Genomic DNA, 17,799 nt, shown 5'->3' on the forward strand with positions numbered 1-17,799 from the left:
AGTGTGCTATTAGCAGTGGGCTTGTTATTATGGCTGCTACTGGGTTGAGGTGATTTTCTTCTAGTACATTGAGTGTTTTTGTCACAAATTGTGTTTAATTTTGTCAAATGCTTTTTCTGCATCATTTGAGATGATCATGTTTGGTTTTTTTCCCCTTTATTCTGTCCGTGAATGTTACAATGCTACATTGACTGGTTTTCAAATGTTGAAACATCCTTGCTTTCTAAGGATAAATTCCAATTGGTCATGTTGTATATGTAACATTTTTATATGTTGCTGAATTCACTTTGCTGTTATTTTTTCATCCATGTTGTTAAGATATGATGTTGTGTAGTTTTCTTTTTTGGTAGTGTCCTCCTCTTCATTTTTTTTTGGGGGGGGGAAATTTGTAGAAGAATTGTTATTTCATGGTTTTTTGTTTTTGTTTTGTTTTTTTGTTTTTTTAAAAATATTTGGTTGAATTCACTAGTGAAGCCATCAGGTCCAAGTTGTTTGTTATGGAAGATTTTTGATTATTTATTCACTCTTAATGATTACAGGTCTATTCAGATGTTTTCTGTTTCTGTGTGATTTAATCATAAAGGGTTCTCTATTTCTAGGTATTGTCCATTTAAACTAAGTTATTCAAAGTATTGGTGCTATAAACTGAATAGACATGCCTCCTGTTACCCCTAACAATCCATGTGTTGAAATCTATTTCATTGTGTGATAGTATTTGGAGATGGGGTCGTTGAGAGGTGATTATGTCATAAAAGCAGAGCCTTTCTTAGGGAATTTGTGCCTTGCCCCTTCCACCATGTGAGGAACAGCAAAAATGTGGCTGTTTATGAACCAGAAATTAATTCCTCACCAGACAGTGAATCAGCTGCCACCCTGATCTTAAACGTCCCAGCTTTCAGAGCTGTGAGAAATAAATTTCTTGTTGTTTATAAGCCACCCAGTCTATGGTATCTTGCCATAGCAGCATAAGATAGTTGGCATACAATTTTTCACAGTACTTTCTTATAATCCTTTTCATTTCTGAAGAATCAGTAAAAATGTCCCCACTTTCATTTTTAATCTTAGGAGTTTTAACCTTTTCTTTTTTCTTAGTCATTTTGGCTAAATATTTGTTACCTGTTTATTTGTTTTTGAAAATCAACTTTTGGTTTCACTGATTTTTCTGTTTTTCTATTCTCTATTTATTAATCTCTAATCTTTATTATTCTTTTCCTTTTATCAGTTCTTTAGTTTATCGTTCTTTCTCTAATTCCTTAAGTTATAAAATAGGTTGATAATTTGAAGTCAACAATAAGGTATTACCATGCCCCATGATTAAGGTCAATGTAAAACTATAATGACCCAATCCAGGAAGGATTACTAGTGGCTCAGACCCTTCAGGAATGATGGTATGGACCACATCATCAGGTAAAGAAACACAACTAGCTGAGATGTTTGCTGATGGCAAAGGAAATACAGAATGGAAAGAAAGAAGGTAGTTACCAATTGACCAGTTACAGATGCAAAGATTATAATTGTCAATAATATTTCTTCCTTATTTAATTATGAATATGTTTGTGTACAAATATATATCTAATATCTTCATTTTCTTTTCTCTCTTATCACTTACCCTGTAACATAACATGTATTGACTTTATGTCATAGTATTTCAGTATTTTTATTTTAATTAATAGGATTTGGGTTATAGAATAGTAAGCAAAAGTGTAAACGTCACTCTAGGACTTTACCTCCTCTTTTGGGGAAGAGGTTAATGTGTTTTGGTAGTATACAGGATAGTTACATCATCTTAGGCAAAATTATGGCCTTGTTATTATCTTTATTTGAAAATGAAGTATAGTTTAATGAGGTACATATGGGTGCCAAGTTGACAAGAGGTGGACTTAACGATCGTCAATTTTATGTGTCAGCTTGACTGGGCCACAGGTACCCAGATAATTGGCTAAACATTATTCTGCGTGTGTCTTCGAAGATGTTTCATTTGAATATGTAGACTGAGGGACACCTGGTTGGTTAGGCATCCAACTTTGGCTCAGGTCATGATTTCACTGTTCCTGAGTTTGAGACCCGCATTAGGCTCTGTGCTGACAGCTCAGAGGCTGGAGCCTGCTTCAGATTCTGTGTCTCCCTCTCTGCCTCTCCCTTGCTCACGCTCTCTCTTTCTCTCAAAAATCAATAAACATTATTATTATTTTTTAAATATGTAGACTGAGTACAGCAGATTGCCTTTCCAAAGTAAGTGAGCCTCATCTAACTTTTGGAAGGCCTGAATACAGCAAAAAGAGTAAGGGAAAACTCTCTCTGCCTAATTGTCTCTAAGCTAGAACATCAATCTTCTGCTGCTTTTAAACTCAGGTTTGGACTAGAACTGAGACCATCAGCTCTTCTTGTTCTCAGTACTGTAGTTCTCACTGGAACTATGCTGTTGGATCTCTTAGATCTCCAGCTTGCCAAGATCTTGGTGCTTCTCAGTCTCATAATTGTGTGAAGCAATTCCTTATAACAAATTTCATATACATATATATAATATTGTTAATATAAATTACTATATAACATAATATAACATAATATAATATAATATAAATATATACAAAATATATGTATGCATTTCATGTGTATATATATGTATGCATTGTATGTATACATATATATGTATGTGTGTATACATTGTATGTATACACATATATGTATGTATGCATTGCATGTATACATCTATGCATGTATGCATTGCATGTATGCATATATGTATATATGTATACATTGCATGTATGCATATATACATATATATGTATACATTGCATGTATGCATATATACATATATATGTATACATTGCATGTATGCATATATATGTATATCAAATATATGCATTTTATGTATATATACATATGTATATATGTATGCATTATATGTATACACATACAAATATATGCATGCATTGCATGTATACATATATATGCATATGAAATATGTATATATATATATACATGATATATATATGAAATGTATGTATGCATTTTCAAGGCAAAATAATTTGACCCATTTAGCAATACTTAGCAATAAGAAAACATTTAAATAGTATAATTGTGTAGTCAGGGAAATACTCATCAATAGAGTGATATTTGAACAAAATTTAAAGAGTAGAGGGAGCAAGCCATGCAAGTTACTGAGAAAATGTTGTCTAGGCAGAAGAACAGCAATGACAGCGTTTTAAAGTTCTTTTATATATTATTTTTCTTTGCCTTTCTCTGGGTCCCCATTACCATCCCCACCTCAAGCAGACCGGAGGGGAGAAAAATTGGTGGAGGGGTTTTATTTGGAAATAATCCTAGAGAGCAGGAATGGAGAGTAGGAAAATTATATAGGGATGGGAGAAAAGCTAAAAAGTGTGAACTATGGAGCAGATTACACTGTAGACAACTGGGGACCCTGTACAATTGGGGAGAATGTATCTCAGAATTGTCCCACTGAGGGATGAGAAATCTTAACTGTTTATCCATCCAATCTTTAAGGTGGACTGACTTTTTTATGTAGTGGAGAAATTCTCCAGTCAGAGAGGCTAAGACACAGGAGTAACTGAATACATAGGAAATATTTATAACAGCTGAATGTGAATTATTAGATACAGGTCATGGGGATATGGATAGGTTTTAATAACCTATAGTCCGTCACTATTCAACCTAAAGCAATCAACAAGTTGTCTGTCTCTGCTTAACTCAAAGCCTCTTTTGCTTTCATACCACACACTATTGCCCCATTTCAAGCATTTGCCATAAGCTAAACCACTGATTCTCGGCTCTGTCAGACTGAAACTCCATTTTCACAACAAGGTTTCTGATACTCACTTTACTCCTCTGAACAAAGTTTATAGAAAATATAGTGTATTAAACAATTTAAAAAATACTAATGTAACATAGTATGTAACATAGTAACATAAAGGAAAAACAAAAGGAAAAGAACTTATAAAAAGTGTAATGCATTTTTAGTACCTAAGTGCAGAAGAACAACACAGCGTTGAATCATAATCAGTGACACAGACTATCACAGATGTTGAATTGGGAACTGAAATATGAATAGTGTTGCCCTTGCTGACATACTTTCCAAAATTATGTACAACTTATTGTACAATTGCAAACAAAACAAAATGCAAGTTTGTCACTCTATACAAAATGCTTGCCTTTCTGAAAATGTTAGTGTGTATTAAAATAATGTAAAAATATATTTTATAGTTTTCATAAAGCAAAATATATAGACCCAAATAATTGTAAACAATCTTTTGATCATGAATGTCTTGTGGTACATTCAAACATTTCCTGGGACTCAGGATCATTATCTGTTGTCTAGGATGGTCACATTTTTGTGTTCAGAAGTTTCCCACTAGCAGCATCCCAACCATTTAACAATCAACTGTATTACTGCAGATATTCAAAATATCCTTTCCAGAGAGAATCTCTCACCTGGTGAGAAGCCCTATCCTAAAATATTATAAGCATAATTAAATCTGCTTTTTTCTGTTTCTACTTTTACCTAAATTCAACGCAACCTCCTCTAATCTACCAGAGCTCTCTTTGTAAAATACACCTTTATCATATCACTTCATTTTTAAGCATTCTAGGGAATTCCCATATTACTCACAAAATAATGCCGAAGATTTTTATTACGACATTGAATATCTTTCACAAATCATCAATTGAGTATTAAAAACAGATCAAAATGTTGCTGCTCACCAACATCATCCTATTACTTTACTTCTTAAAATCCAACCTGTTGTATTAATAATTCCAAGATGGCCTCCAAGATTTCTGCCCCCTGGTGTGAATGTCTTGTATAATTATTTCCCTGAAGGCAGGCAGCATCTGTGAATATGGTGGAATGTCAGTCCTGTGTAGGTCATTAATCCACTGACTTTGAGTTAATAATAATAAAAAAAAAATGCCCTGGTCCTCCTGACCTAATCTAAGCATGGAAAGGGCCAGGTAGCAAGGACCTGAGAGCAATGTCAAGCAGCTGAGAATAATTCCTGGCCAATAGCCAGAAAGAATATGGGATCTTGAGCCTTAAAACAGGAAGCAGCTGGATTCTGCCAGGAAATTAAGGAAGCTCAGAAGCCTATCTTTCCCTACCTGAGCCTCTAGATGAGAACACGACTGAATGATACCAGATTTCACCCTTGTGAAACCCCGAGCACTAAACACAGGTAATATGTGCCAGACTCCTGGTGCAAAAATATCAATGAGTTAATACTTTTTTGCTTTAAGTACTGAATTTGTGGTAATTTATTATGTAACAATGGAAAACTAGCATTCAAAGTTACCTAACTACTTGCTATTTCAAGAATATCCTATTCTGTGTCATAGCTGTGTCTCTTAGCAACCACTATTCCCTTATCCTAAAATGTTCACCCCAATCTCACAATTTCTTTCACTTCACATCCATCCACCTGACTTGGAGGAATGATTCTTAAGGTCAGACTTCCTTTGTTAAATCTGTTCAAACATTGTATCCTCACCATTTTTCTTGTGCACCTCCATTACAGTGTAATTGGTTGTTTCACATTGATGTTCCCTACTAAACCCTGTCTGTCAGAGAGCAAAACTGTGTAATTCGCATATTTGTTATCTTAGTCACTAGCACATTTGTTCATTCAACATAGATATGAATGAACTAATGAAAGAAATGAGTATTTTGAACTAGATTTTGCTTTAGTTTTGAATTTGTCTACTTAGGTCTCTCAGTTTAATGTACTTCATCTTCATTATCCGTATTATAAAAGTGATGTGGCCTCATTTATTATATTCAGTAATCTTTTAGATTTATTGTGTAGGTTGTAAGTTTATTATATAGTTGTACCTATTAGCAGTATTGCCATTTTAATTGGAGTTTGGTATAGAAAATCTTTATAATAGGGAGCAGAGAAAAAAATTCGGAGCATGGGACAATGACTAGGGAGATACTGTTGTTAAAGAGTATTCTTTTCACCTATTGGAATCAACCAGGAGATTCCAATTTGCAGTGTGGCAGACCTATTTTAGAGTACATTGTGAATTGAGACACAATTGTCCTTTGAGGATATCTGGTCCTTACTTCTAGCATAGGCACACACAGGAGAAGGAACTTTCTCTGCATCCCGTGTTCACTTCTGGGCAATTTCCTTGTCTTCTTACCTTGTTCTAGTATTTTCATCTTCTATTTTATGATTCCTAGCTTGTTATTTTGTTTTCTATCATGTTTGGCCTTAGTCCTTGCATATTTAATTTTCTTGTTGCTTAATTGCTTCATCCTAATTCACTGGCTTTTACTTTTATCTTTCTTTCTACAATATCTTACTAACAAGTCCATATCTGAGTGTACTGTTAGGAGCATAAATGCCGTTATAAACTACTTCATGCAACTTAAATACATTTCCTCTTATTCATATACATACTATGACTTAACAACATTTTACAATAAAGGTGACTTGTGACTTACCAGTATCAATATCAAGATCATTGAGCCAGCCAAGTTGAAATTGAATAATAAAACTTCAGAGTTAGAAGGACCTTAAAGATTATTTAATAATGCAGATGATGCATTTGCATATAGATAAGGGAACAGATAAGGTCAGTAGAAGTTGAATTACTTGTGTAAGGTAACCTAATTATTCTGAAACAGAAGAAAACCTCTGTTCTTTGATCTGTTCTTGTAGAGCTTTTTCCACTGTATCTCACTGCTTCTGTTGGCCTGGTACTCGGGAGAGCCTCTTAAAAGTAATCAGATATCAACACTACTAGAAAACTCTGATATAGTGCTTATTATGTACCAGGGAGTGTTAAAGGAGAGAAGTAATCTACAAATACAAGTGTATGATATACATTTGCATATAAAATGTAATTGCAACCATAGAGAATGAAATATATTCAGGAAATTGACCTAGAGTTGCACTTTGAATAACTCTAATAATAGGAAGGGTAATAACAGAAGAACAAAAATAGTACTATGAGGCACAGAAAGAGTTTACACATAGGATAAAATCCAGAAAAGATAAGGGAGAAAAGTCTCTCAACAAGGAGAAAATAGAATGAATACGAGGTGAAAAATGTCTATTAGGTTTATGTTAGATTTGCATACATGCTTACATGTAGTTTTTCTTTTCTTTTCTTTTAATAAAGAGTGATTTCCATAGATTGAGGGAGCAAAATGTAGATGGAAGTTATTAGGATAGTTCTTGTGAGGTGACCATAAGGAGATAGTGACAAAATTCTTTGCTTGACCAAACTTTACTCAGGCTCCTGAACCACCTTCTTGGCATCTGTGATCTGTGTACTGCCTTTTAAAATTCAGGCTTAGCAAGAATTCTTGTTAAGTTAGTGTAGCCACAACACCTATCCTCAATATCTATCTGATCAGGTTCCTTATACTCCAGTGTCCTCCAGGTCTTACCTGACCACCCTGGCCTGTGTTCAGCAAGAATCCTGTTGGGTCTATTTAGCCAGAATCACCCCAACCCCTGATGTTTCCTCTTAGTAATCTTCCATCCACTGATCCCCACCCTGCTCTTTGGCTACACATTTCCACTTGCCCATGCTGTCCTCAGAATTGAGCCTGATCTCTTCCCCATAATACAAAATTTAGTCTTAGTGTTCCCCATACCTATATCAATCATGCCCACTTCCTTGGATAAAGTCTTCCTTACCATGTCTTAACAAGTGCACTGAATATTTTTTATTCTTTTTTAAGTAATATTTTATTTATTTTTTTAAGAGAGAGAGCACAAGTTGGGGAGAGGGGCACAGAGAGAGAGAGAGAGAGAGAGAGAGAGAGAAAATCTTAAGCAGTCTCCATGTTCAGCATGGAGCCCTACACAGGGCTTGATCCCATGACCCTGGGGTCATGTCCTGAGTTGAAATCAAAACTTGGACACTCAACTGACTGAGCCATCCAGGCACCCCAATTCCTTAACAGTAGGTAGCAAATGGAAGTAATTTTTCAAACAGTTTTGCTCTAAAATGGTAAGGTGCTAAACTATTCAGAGAGAAGAGTAAAGAAGTAGGAAAACTTTTGTTTTATTTTTAGTTACGTAAATAGTAAAGGGGAGATCAGGCTTAAATGGGAAATTAAGAAGGTGTACGAGATTTCAGGGAGGCTCAATGGCTAAGATATCTCCAGAAGGCCAGAAGACCTGCCTGGGAGCCAGCCACCAAGAAATAGAGAACTGTGCAGGTGCATGTGGGTGTGGACTGAGAAAGCTGACGTGTTTTCTATTGTGAGGATTTCTGTTTTCTCAGGGAGCCAGGGAAGGTGGGGAGAAGAAGGAGGAAGGATCAGAGTCTGGGAATTGTGAAATAATTTTGAATTAACTGTTCAAGTGACTGGAAGAATAAGTTGTAATATATAACAAGCTTGGGACAAAACTATATTGGAACATGAGTCTCCTGATTCGAAATACAAATAATGTCAGTTTCCCTCAAATAGATACTAAAATTAACTATATAGGAAACAATAGTGAATGTCTTAGAAGACATTGATATATCATTTGTTTAATATACGTCATGAAGCCCTGATGGATAAATATTTAGTATCAGAGATGTCTTACATAAGAGGAAACCCTACAATTATTTATCTATAAAATTCATATTCGCTTAACCAAATGAAAGAAGATAAATCTACTTAACTATCTAGAAAATTCTTGTAACTTATATTTGACATGTTCAAAGAGATAGTAAAGACCTTTAAAGTTATGGAATAACATAGTTCAAAGTCCTAATTTCTATTCTAGGCAGATGTTTGAACCATACAGCTAACGTGGATATCTGGTTACCAAATTCAGGCTAATTGACTTGAATCAATTTGTAATCCCATCAGCAGAGTATGAGAGTGTTTATCCCACTTAATTCTTGCTAATAATATTAATATTTGTGAAATTTATTTTTTGAAAGTTGATAAAATTAACGTGAAGAGGACAAAATTGATGTTGCGTTGATGTATTTGACTTCTGTGAATTCCAATAGTCTTTTGCTGTGTGTTTATCCTTTTATGAATATGTATATACTACACAGCTCATTTGTCTATTGAGTTTTGATTATCTTCCCATTGATTTTATGAACTTTTATTAAACTATTTTCCCTTGTCTGGAACAAATAGACTGGTTAATAGTACTGCTTTTTATCCAAGTTGCCAAATAACTTGGGGGTAATTTGTACCAATTTATCAGCATTGTTTATTGATAACAGTGAGATTCATGAATTACACCTGGTCCTTGTAAGATTCCCAGGGGGCTTTGCTTTTGGCGCTGGTTACATAAAAACAATATGCCAAGTGACCGGCAGTGTGCAAATTGTCCTGTCCTGGTTCCAGGATGTTGTATGCCCATGTCAGTGATTCTTGGTTTGAGAGAGAAAAACATCTGGTACAACCTGTACATAAGGCAATCGGGAATCATACCAGATCAGTTCAGACTTCTTGTTATGAGGCAGCTCTTTGGTTGTGATTCATGTCCCTCCATTAATACTTTTGCTATTTCATATTTTTTTCTGCAATAAACTGTGTGTAAACAATGTTATTTTGGATTCTGTGAATCTTGACTGGCAATTGTACTTTGTATTATTGCCAGAATTAGTTCAGATTAAGGTAAGAATTTAATTGCTATATGTCAAAGTTATTTATATTTATATTTTTTTATTTCTTCCCTTGACATAAATCTGATGTAACTGAAAGAGGAACTTGCTGCAACATTACACTTAACTTTAAGGTGTCAAAATGTTGATTGTACTTAAAGATTATACATTGCCTATTTTAAAGTGACTAATGGTGAGAAATAGTGCCTCTTCTAGGAATTTATTTAGCCTAAGGTGCCTTACTTTAATTACATTGTTCAGAATTAATTATGAAAATATGCCTTTGAGTAACTAAATTTCAGGTATTAACAGGTATTCCAAAAGAGATTTTCTTTTTTATAATCTATACCATACTCTAATAGCTGTAAGATAGAATACAATGACATAAAGTGTCTTTTCCAAGGATCCAGTGCCAAAAATCAGTAATAGGGAACAGTTAAGAAATAGTTTGAATGGCAAATGATGACAGTAAATCTGATGTACTCAGGGCTTACTTTGCTCTGAACCCTAAACAAGCAACATCTCAATTAATACTCCTAGTTAAATCATGGCTTAGCATTCACAAATTGTAGATTTTAAAGCACAGTTTACAGAGACTACGTAACTGCAACAATTTTACCTAGATAGAGAAGGGAGCTCTTCACCTCAAACAAGAAATCTGATTCCAGAAGCTTAACTCTTAGGTATTCTTTATTTAATATGTGTTTACTATGTTTGAGGTATTCTTCTCATGCCATTGCAATTATTGAATGAATAACTCATTGAATTTTCATAATAATCCCATGAGGTAGATGGTATTATCTCATTTTGCAAATAAGGAAACTTTATGTTTTCAGAAAATGGAGGAACTGGGATTCAGATCTAGATGGGAGTCTCATTTCCTAAATATTAAGCTATGCTGCCTCCCATAGGTTCTACAGACCACTAAATAGTAACTCACTTTATTGAATATTCTCTGTATACTCAGCCGAGTACTAAAACCTTTTATGTCACATATGGAGAATGATTTTAAAAATTGGTCTTCTTATTGGGGGATTTTATGGGAGGATACAAAAACAAAATTATAGTTAATGCTCATAAATAATGTGTTCCCTAGTTATTTCCTATAACTCTTGTCCCTCTGGTGATTTCCTCTTTAGACTCATCAACTCTTGCTCATTCTAATACTCTTTTTGTCCCCTGTATTTTCCTGTTTTTTTAGGACCTTTTTGTTTGGTCCCATTTTTAAATCTCTACTCATTTATATCATTTTTGTGTTTGGTTGCAATATTATTCACTACCCTAGGCTATCCTAGAATTTTATTTGTATAACACTTTAAGAAATGATCTTGCCCCAGAATTCACACCCCATACATAGTGAAACCTAATAAATGACATTAGATTACTCTATTATATATCAGGTTTTCTGGACTCTATGCAATAAGTCCATCATTCATTAGCTTGATGGCTCTATATCAAGGAGTATCCTAGAGTCATGAAGAAATGGGAAAAGTGGGGATCATAATTGAAGCATGACTTACTAGTAGACCATAGGGATTTAGGAGTTAGGGAAATGGAGATGATTTCTCACCTGGCTTCGGTCCCTTGGATGATGCCAACTTCATTCTCTGAACAGAGAATGCAGAATATAGATGGAAAGAGAATATAAGATCTGCTTTCAATATGTTAATTTCAAGATACAGAGCAGGTGATATAGAGGTCAAGGTATAGTTTAAACTTCATGATACTGATATGGAAATATTAAAAATATAGTTGGTAGCTGAAGTCACTGAAGTGAAATTTCCTAGGATATATATAAATTTAAGAAGGGAAGAAAAAAGCGCAAAAAAAAAAAAATAGAAGCGATAAGAGTAAAGGCAGCTTGAAAATGGAGCAAGAGATAGGAAAGAATAAAAACCAAAATAGAACTGGTACCATGAACAAAATCCTTAAGTTAAACAGATTTTGAGAGAAAGGTGGAGACATCTGTGAACTTTTTATACATAGTGAAATTGATGTACTTATTTCCAACAAAATTCATTCATACTTAAGCATTTACCCTTGCAGGAAGAGAAAACAGGGCAGGGTGAGTGGGGGTGAGAAGAGAGACAGAAGGGTTAAAAGAGGGAAAAGTTTTTTTTTTCTTTTTAATTTCTTTTATTTTTTATTTATTTATTTTTTTTTGAAAGAGAGACAGAGTGTGAGTGGGGGAGGGGCAGAGAGAGAGGGAGACACAGAACCCAAAGCATGTTCCAGGCTCTAGCTGTCTGTCAGCACAGAGCCCAATGTGGGGCTTGAACTCATGAGCCATGAGATCATGACCTGAGCCAAAATCTGATGCTTAATCAACTGAGCCCCCCACCCCCAGGTGCCCCAGAAAAGAAAAGTTTTGAAGAAAGTTGTGTACACCACTCCAGAAATACCAGATCAGAAAGCATTGAAAGTAACGTATTCTACAGCCAGGATATCATGGTGTTCTTCTTGAAGTTTCATAATAATCCAGTGAGGTAGATGGTATTATTATCTCATTGATCTTTTTTATTAGAAGTCAATTGGTATTATTTGATTGAGAACCGAGACAGTGAATATCTTGAAAATAAACACTTTTCTCAAGAAGGTGAAAGTAGAAAGGAAAAGAATGAATAATAACAAAATTAAAGAAGAGCTTTTGTACAAGTTGGTTATTATTTGGCTATTTATCTGCTTTTTTTTATTTTAAGAAGAAAGATATTGGAACAATTTAAGTGATAAATAATATCAATCTGTCGAGATATTTGATGGCATGTTGTCATTTATCTTAAGTGTGTATTTTAAATATACTCTCTAGGAATATTAAAGGAAATAAAATCGATAATTTTTGTTAGTATAAACTACATAAAGTAATTAGTTCTCCTCCCACTCCATCCTCCCTGAGTTAAATGCAATTAAAATAGATATAAAACTGTAAATTATTTGAATTTTAAGCAAACAATTATGATGTTGCTATGAATGGCCTGTTCCAAAGTAAAGCAACAGAAATGCTGCTAAATTTAAGATGCTTTTCTTTCTCCACAGAGTATTTCATAAGCTTCTGTACGGAATCTTCAGCCTTAGATTCTGCGGCTTTATAGTATAGAAGGCAAGTGGTGTGAAAAGAAGAGAGCTGTAGTTTTAAGTAGATGTTTATTGCATGAAAGTTAACTGGCTTTTGATTTGAGGCCTAGAGAGTAATATAGTGCTCATAAAGACACAAATAGCTAACTATACTAATAAATACCAAAGATAGTACTTCATTAATTCAAAACATACACGTATATTAAGTAGACAAGGGCTCGGCATATATATATATATATATATATATATATATATATATATATGGGATTCAGTAATATTTGTTTTAATGAGATAATTTAGCATTATGAAGATAAATTAAGTCTGTTTCTATTCAAAGTAAAATAATTTTAATTAGTACCTACCATGGATATGCTTTTTTGGGGGGTATGATAAAGGACATATTTTGAAAATTAATCTCTTGGGATAATGGTTATGAAGATTCTGATCACAAATTTCTTCTTGAATACAAGAAAATCTGTTTATAGCATTAATTAAACAGAGCAGTGCCTCTGAGTGCATAGTTTGTAGGATTTATATATATATATTTTTTTTTTTTAATGAAATTTATTGACAAATTGGTTTCCATACAACACCCAGTGCTCATCCCAAAAGGTGCCCTCCTCAATACCCATCACCCACCCTCTCCTCCCTCCCACCCCCCATCAACCCTCAGTTTGTTCTCAGTTTTTATTTATTTATTTATTTATTTATTTATTTGTTTGTTTATTTTTAATTTTTTTTTCAACGTTTATTTATTTTTGGGAGAGAGAGAGACAGAGCATGAACGGGGGAGGGTCAGAGAGAGAGGGAGACACAGAATCGGAAACAGGCTCCAGGCTCTGAGCCATCAGCCCAGAGCCCCGACGCGGGGCTCGAACTCACGGACCGCGAGATCGTGACCTGGCTGAAGTCGGACACTTAACCGACTGCGCCACCCAGGCGCCCCTGTTCTCAGTTTTTAACAGTCTCTTATGCTTTGGCTCTCTCCCACTCTAACCTCTTTTTTTTTTTCCTTCCCCTCCCCCATGGGTTTCTGTTAAGTTTCTCAGGATCCACATAAGAGTGAAACCATATGGTGTCTGTCTTTCTCTGTATGGCTTATTTCACTTAGCATCACACTCTCCAGTTCCATCCATGTTGCTACAAAAGGCCATATTTCATTTTTTCTCATTGCCACGTAATATTCCATTGTGTATATAAACCACAATTTCTTTATCCATTCATCAGTTGATGGACATTTAGGCTCTTTCCATAATTTGGCTATTGTTGAGAGTGCTGCTATGAACATTGGGGTACAAGTGGCCCTATGCATCAGTACTCCTGTATCCCTTGGATAAATTCCTAGCAGTGCTATTGCTGGGTCATAGGGTAGGTCTATTTTTAATTTTCTGAGGAACCTCCACACTGCTTTCCAGAGCGGCTGCACCAATTTGCATTCCCACCAACAGTGCAAGAGGGTTCCCGTTTCTCCACATCCTCGCCAGCATCTATAGTCTCCTGATGTGTTCATTTTGGCCACTCTGACTGGCGTGAGGTGATACCTGAGTGTGGTTTTGATTTGTATTTCCCTGATAAGGAGCAACGCTGAACATCTTTTCATGTGCCTGTTGGCAGAAAACATGAATAGACACTTCTCTAAAGTAGGATTTATATATTAATGTAAGTCAGAGCAATTGGAGTATTGGTTTACCTGATTAGGTAACATAGTCGATTGAACCTCAGTGTATCTTGTTTCTTTTTTTTTCTCTGTTATTGGTTTTTTGCCCCCCTTTTTATTTTAAATTAAGACTTTTCTTTAAGGAATTTAAGTTTCACAGCAGAAATGAGGTGAAGGTACAGAGATTTCCTGTGAACCCCCATCCCTGCACATGCATAGCCTTCCCCATTATCATTATCTCCTACCCCGAGTAGTATATTTGTTTGGACTTCCATAGACACATCATAATCACCCATAGTTTACATTAGAGTTCACTCTCGGGGTTCTGTGGGCTTAGACAAATAAATAATGACTTCTATCCATCATTATGGTATCTCACAGAGTATTTTCCCTCCTGTAAAAAGCCTTTGTCCTCCACCTATTCATCTCCTCCTCCCCCGCTTACATCACCTCTGGCAGTCACTGATATTTTTTACTGTCTCCCTAATTTTGCCAGAGAAGATATCATCATCATCGCTGTGAAATGAACACTTAATGGTTTCATGGGCTGATATAGTTCGGACCCAGGGTTGAGAATCCAGGGTTTTTACCCTGTATTATTAAAAATAAATAGATCTATTTGAAATATAGAATTAACTCCCATTCTTTAATAAAAGAAACATATAACCCTAATATATAAAATTTTATGCCAAGAGAAGCAGTTCTAAGCCTGGTCAAAAAGAATCAAAGCGATTCTCTTTGACAAATTTCTACCATTGTTTTAATCAACCAGGTTGTTGATTTATATGAATTCTTGAAGTTCTGAGTTTCCTCTATAGTTGTACAGCTCTGTGCTACTTATTTAAATAGTTGTGGCAGCAATAATGAGCATGATGATATATTTAGGGGGAAATCAGTAAAATATAAAAACTTAAGATCAGTGGTAATTTAGCTTTTCATTAATAAAAATAAAGTATGGAGGGGCGCCTGGGTGGCGCAGTCGGTTAAGCGTCCGACTTCAGCCAGGTCACGATCTCACGGTCCGTGGGTTCGAGCCCCGCGTCGGGCTCTGGGCTGATGGCTCAGAGCCTGGAGCCTGTTTCTGATTCTGTGTCTCCCTCTCTCGCTGCCCCTCCCCCGTTCATGCTCTGTCTCTCTCTGTCCCAAAAATAAATAAACGTTGAAAAAAAATTAAAAAAAAATAAAGTATGGAAAAATAGTTATCACAGTAATGTTCTTCAAGTAAATATACAAACTGCTAGTCCCTATCACCACTGGGGTTTGGCGTATGAAGATAAAACATAGGAATACATAGTTAGAAATTATCTATTTTGTGCAATATGCTTAGCAAGATATCCTAATATGGGTCTATTTTATATAAAATATATAGAAATAAGTAATTCCTCAATGATTTCAGTTGTTTTGGTAGGTTAAGTAATTTATAAACTTCATTAGTTAAACAAAATCAAGGACCGAAGGAATCAAAATAATGCTGAAAGCAATAATCACTACAGACATCCAGAGAGAAGAATAATCACTTTAGAAATAGGTTTATTAAATATTTGGTGTGTATTTGTCATAAAGTTGAGGCATTATCTAATCATTTAAAGTATACCTACCGCCAAAGGAACATGCAAATAGTCATATATACTTTGTAGGAAATTAAGCACAAAAAGAAAATGTTTAGTGCAATATTACTAACATTAAAATATATCAACTCAAATATTTAGGTTAGAATATTTGGTAGAATTAAAACTTAACTCAGAAAACACATTGTAGTTGAGGCAGTTCAACAACCCCATTTCTATTGGGAATGATCTGACATACTGACTATGGGGCAGTATATAAAGACTAGTTTCTGATTAAATTTTACTTGGTTTGGATTTTATTCTCAGTATCATTTAATTAACTGAAAACATTGCAGTTGAACAGCAACTGTTATAACTCAGATGCAGGCCATTGTGGTTTTAGTTTTTCTTTTGGGTTTCTGCCAAATTCTTCCTCCTAAAAGTCATCACTGATACACAATTTTAAATTGATGCTTTATGCTGGTCAAACACATATACATGACTTCACAGTCAAATGTAACATACTCCATTTACTTTCTTCATTTATCTGAAAAGTCATTGCATACTGAAGTTATTTCCTGGCTTTTTTGTTTGTTTTTAAGCCATTTAATGAATTGAAGATGGCAACTAGGAACAAAGCATTTGATACAATTTAATTTTATTTATAAATCTACAACCACCAAATTTTTTCTACAAAAGGTAAAAGATTCAGTTTTGCTGTAAGCAGCAGTTGTTATGCTCTAGAGATTTAGATATAGTAGTTTCAGTGGAAGTAACTGAACTCAGTTAAAATAGAGGATAATATCAATTGCTGGCTTCTTCCTTTTTTTTTTTTTTTTTTTTTTTTTTTTAGGACAGAGCATGAGCTGGGGAGGGGCAGAGAGAGAGAAAGACAGAATCTGAAGCAGGCTCCAGGCTCTGAGCTGTCAGCACAGAGCTGGACATGCGGCTTGAACTCATGAACCATGAGATCATGACTTGAGACGAACTCCAATGCTTAACCGACTGAGCCATCCAGGTGACCTTCAATTACTAGCTTCGAACCTCATTGAATTTCTAGTGAAAACAATATGATTCCTCCTTTTATTTATTTTAATTTTTGAAAATTTATTTATTTATTTTTAAGAGTGAGGCAGAGAGAGTGAGCAGGTGAGGAGTAGAAGAGAGGGAGAGAGAGAATCTCAATGATTCCTCCTTTAAAAAAATTTGGTGGGAATTTAAATCATCCTCACTGGGGCGCCTGGGTGGCTCAGTCAGTTGAGCGTCCGACTTCGGCTCAGGTCACGATCTCGCGGTCCGTGAGTTCGAGCCCCGCGTCGGGCTCCGGGCTGACGGCTCAGAGCCTGGAGCCTGCTTCCGATTCTGTGTCTCGCTCTCTCTCTGCCCCTCCCCTGTTCATGCTCTGTCTCTCTCTGTCTCAAAAATAAGTAAACGTTAAAAAAATTAAAAAAAAATAAATCATCCTCATTAAATATATATTAAGGCCACTTTACACATTTATTAAAGAAAAAGATGCAAAATTAGGTCTCATTTTTTGAAAGTAGGAGTATGATCATAGAGAAATATATATTATTAATAAAAATACTGTGACATTTACTAAAAGAGTTGAAATATTCACTTTCCAGTATACAACACTGAAGGAGACTTACTTTGCCTCAAGTGGGCTGATTTGCATTTGAGCTGTCAGTTTTATGAATATCACATGATTTCTCTGTTTTTCAACGGTGCTTTGTCTGTAAAAATAGATAATATAAACTGTATGCCCACAGTTGTTTGAAACCAATTGTGAGAAAGAACTAAAATTCATAGTAAACTAAAACAAAAACTGGTTTTAATATGGATTTTAACATTCAGTCTTTTGAACTACTGTTAAATGACAACATTAATTCATGATACTCTACATTTATTGACAGTAGACATCAGTTTTGATTAGTA

This window comes from Prionailurus bengalensis, chromosome B3 (genome assembly GCF_016509475.1).
Source record: "Prionailurus bengalensis isolate Pbe53 chromosome B3, Fcat_Pben_1.1_paternal_pri, whole genome shotgun sequence".
NCBI classification, from domain to species: domain Eukaryota; kingdom Metazoa; phylum Chordata; class Mammalia; order Carnivora; family Felidae; genus Prionailurus; species Prionailurus bengalensis.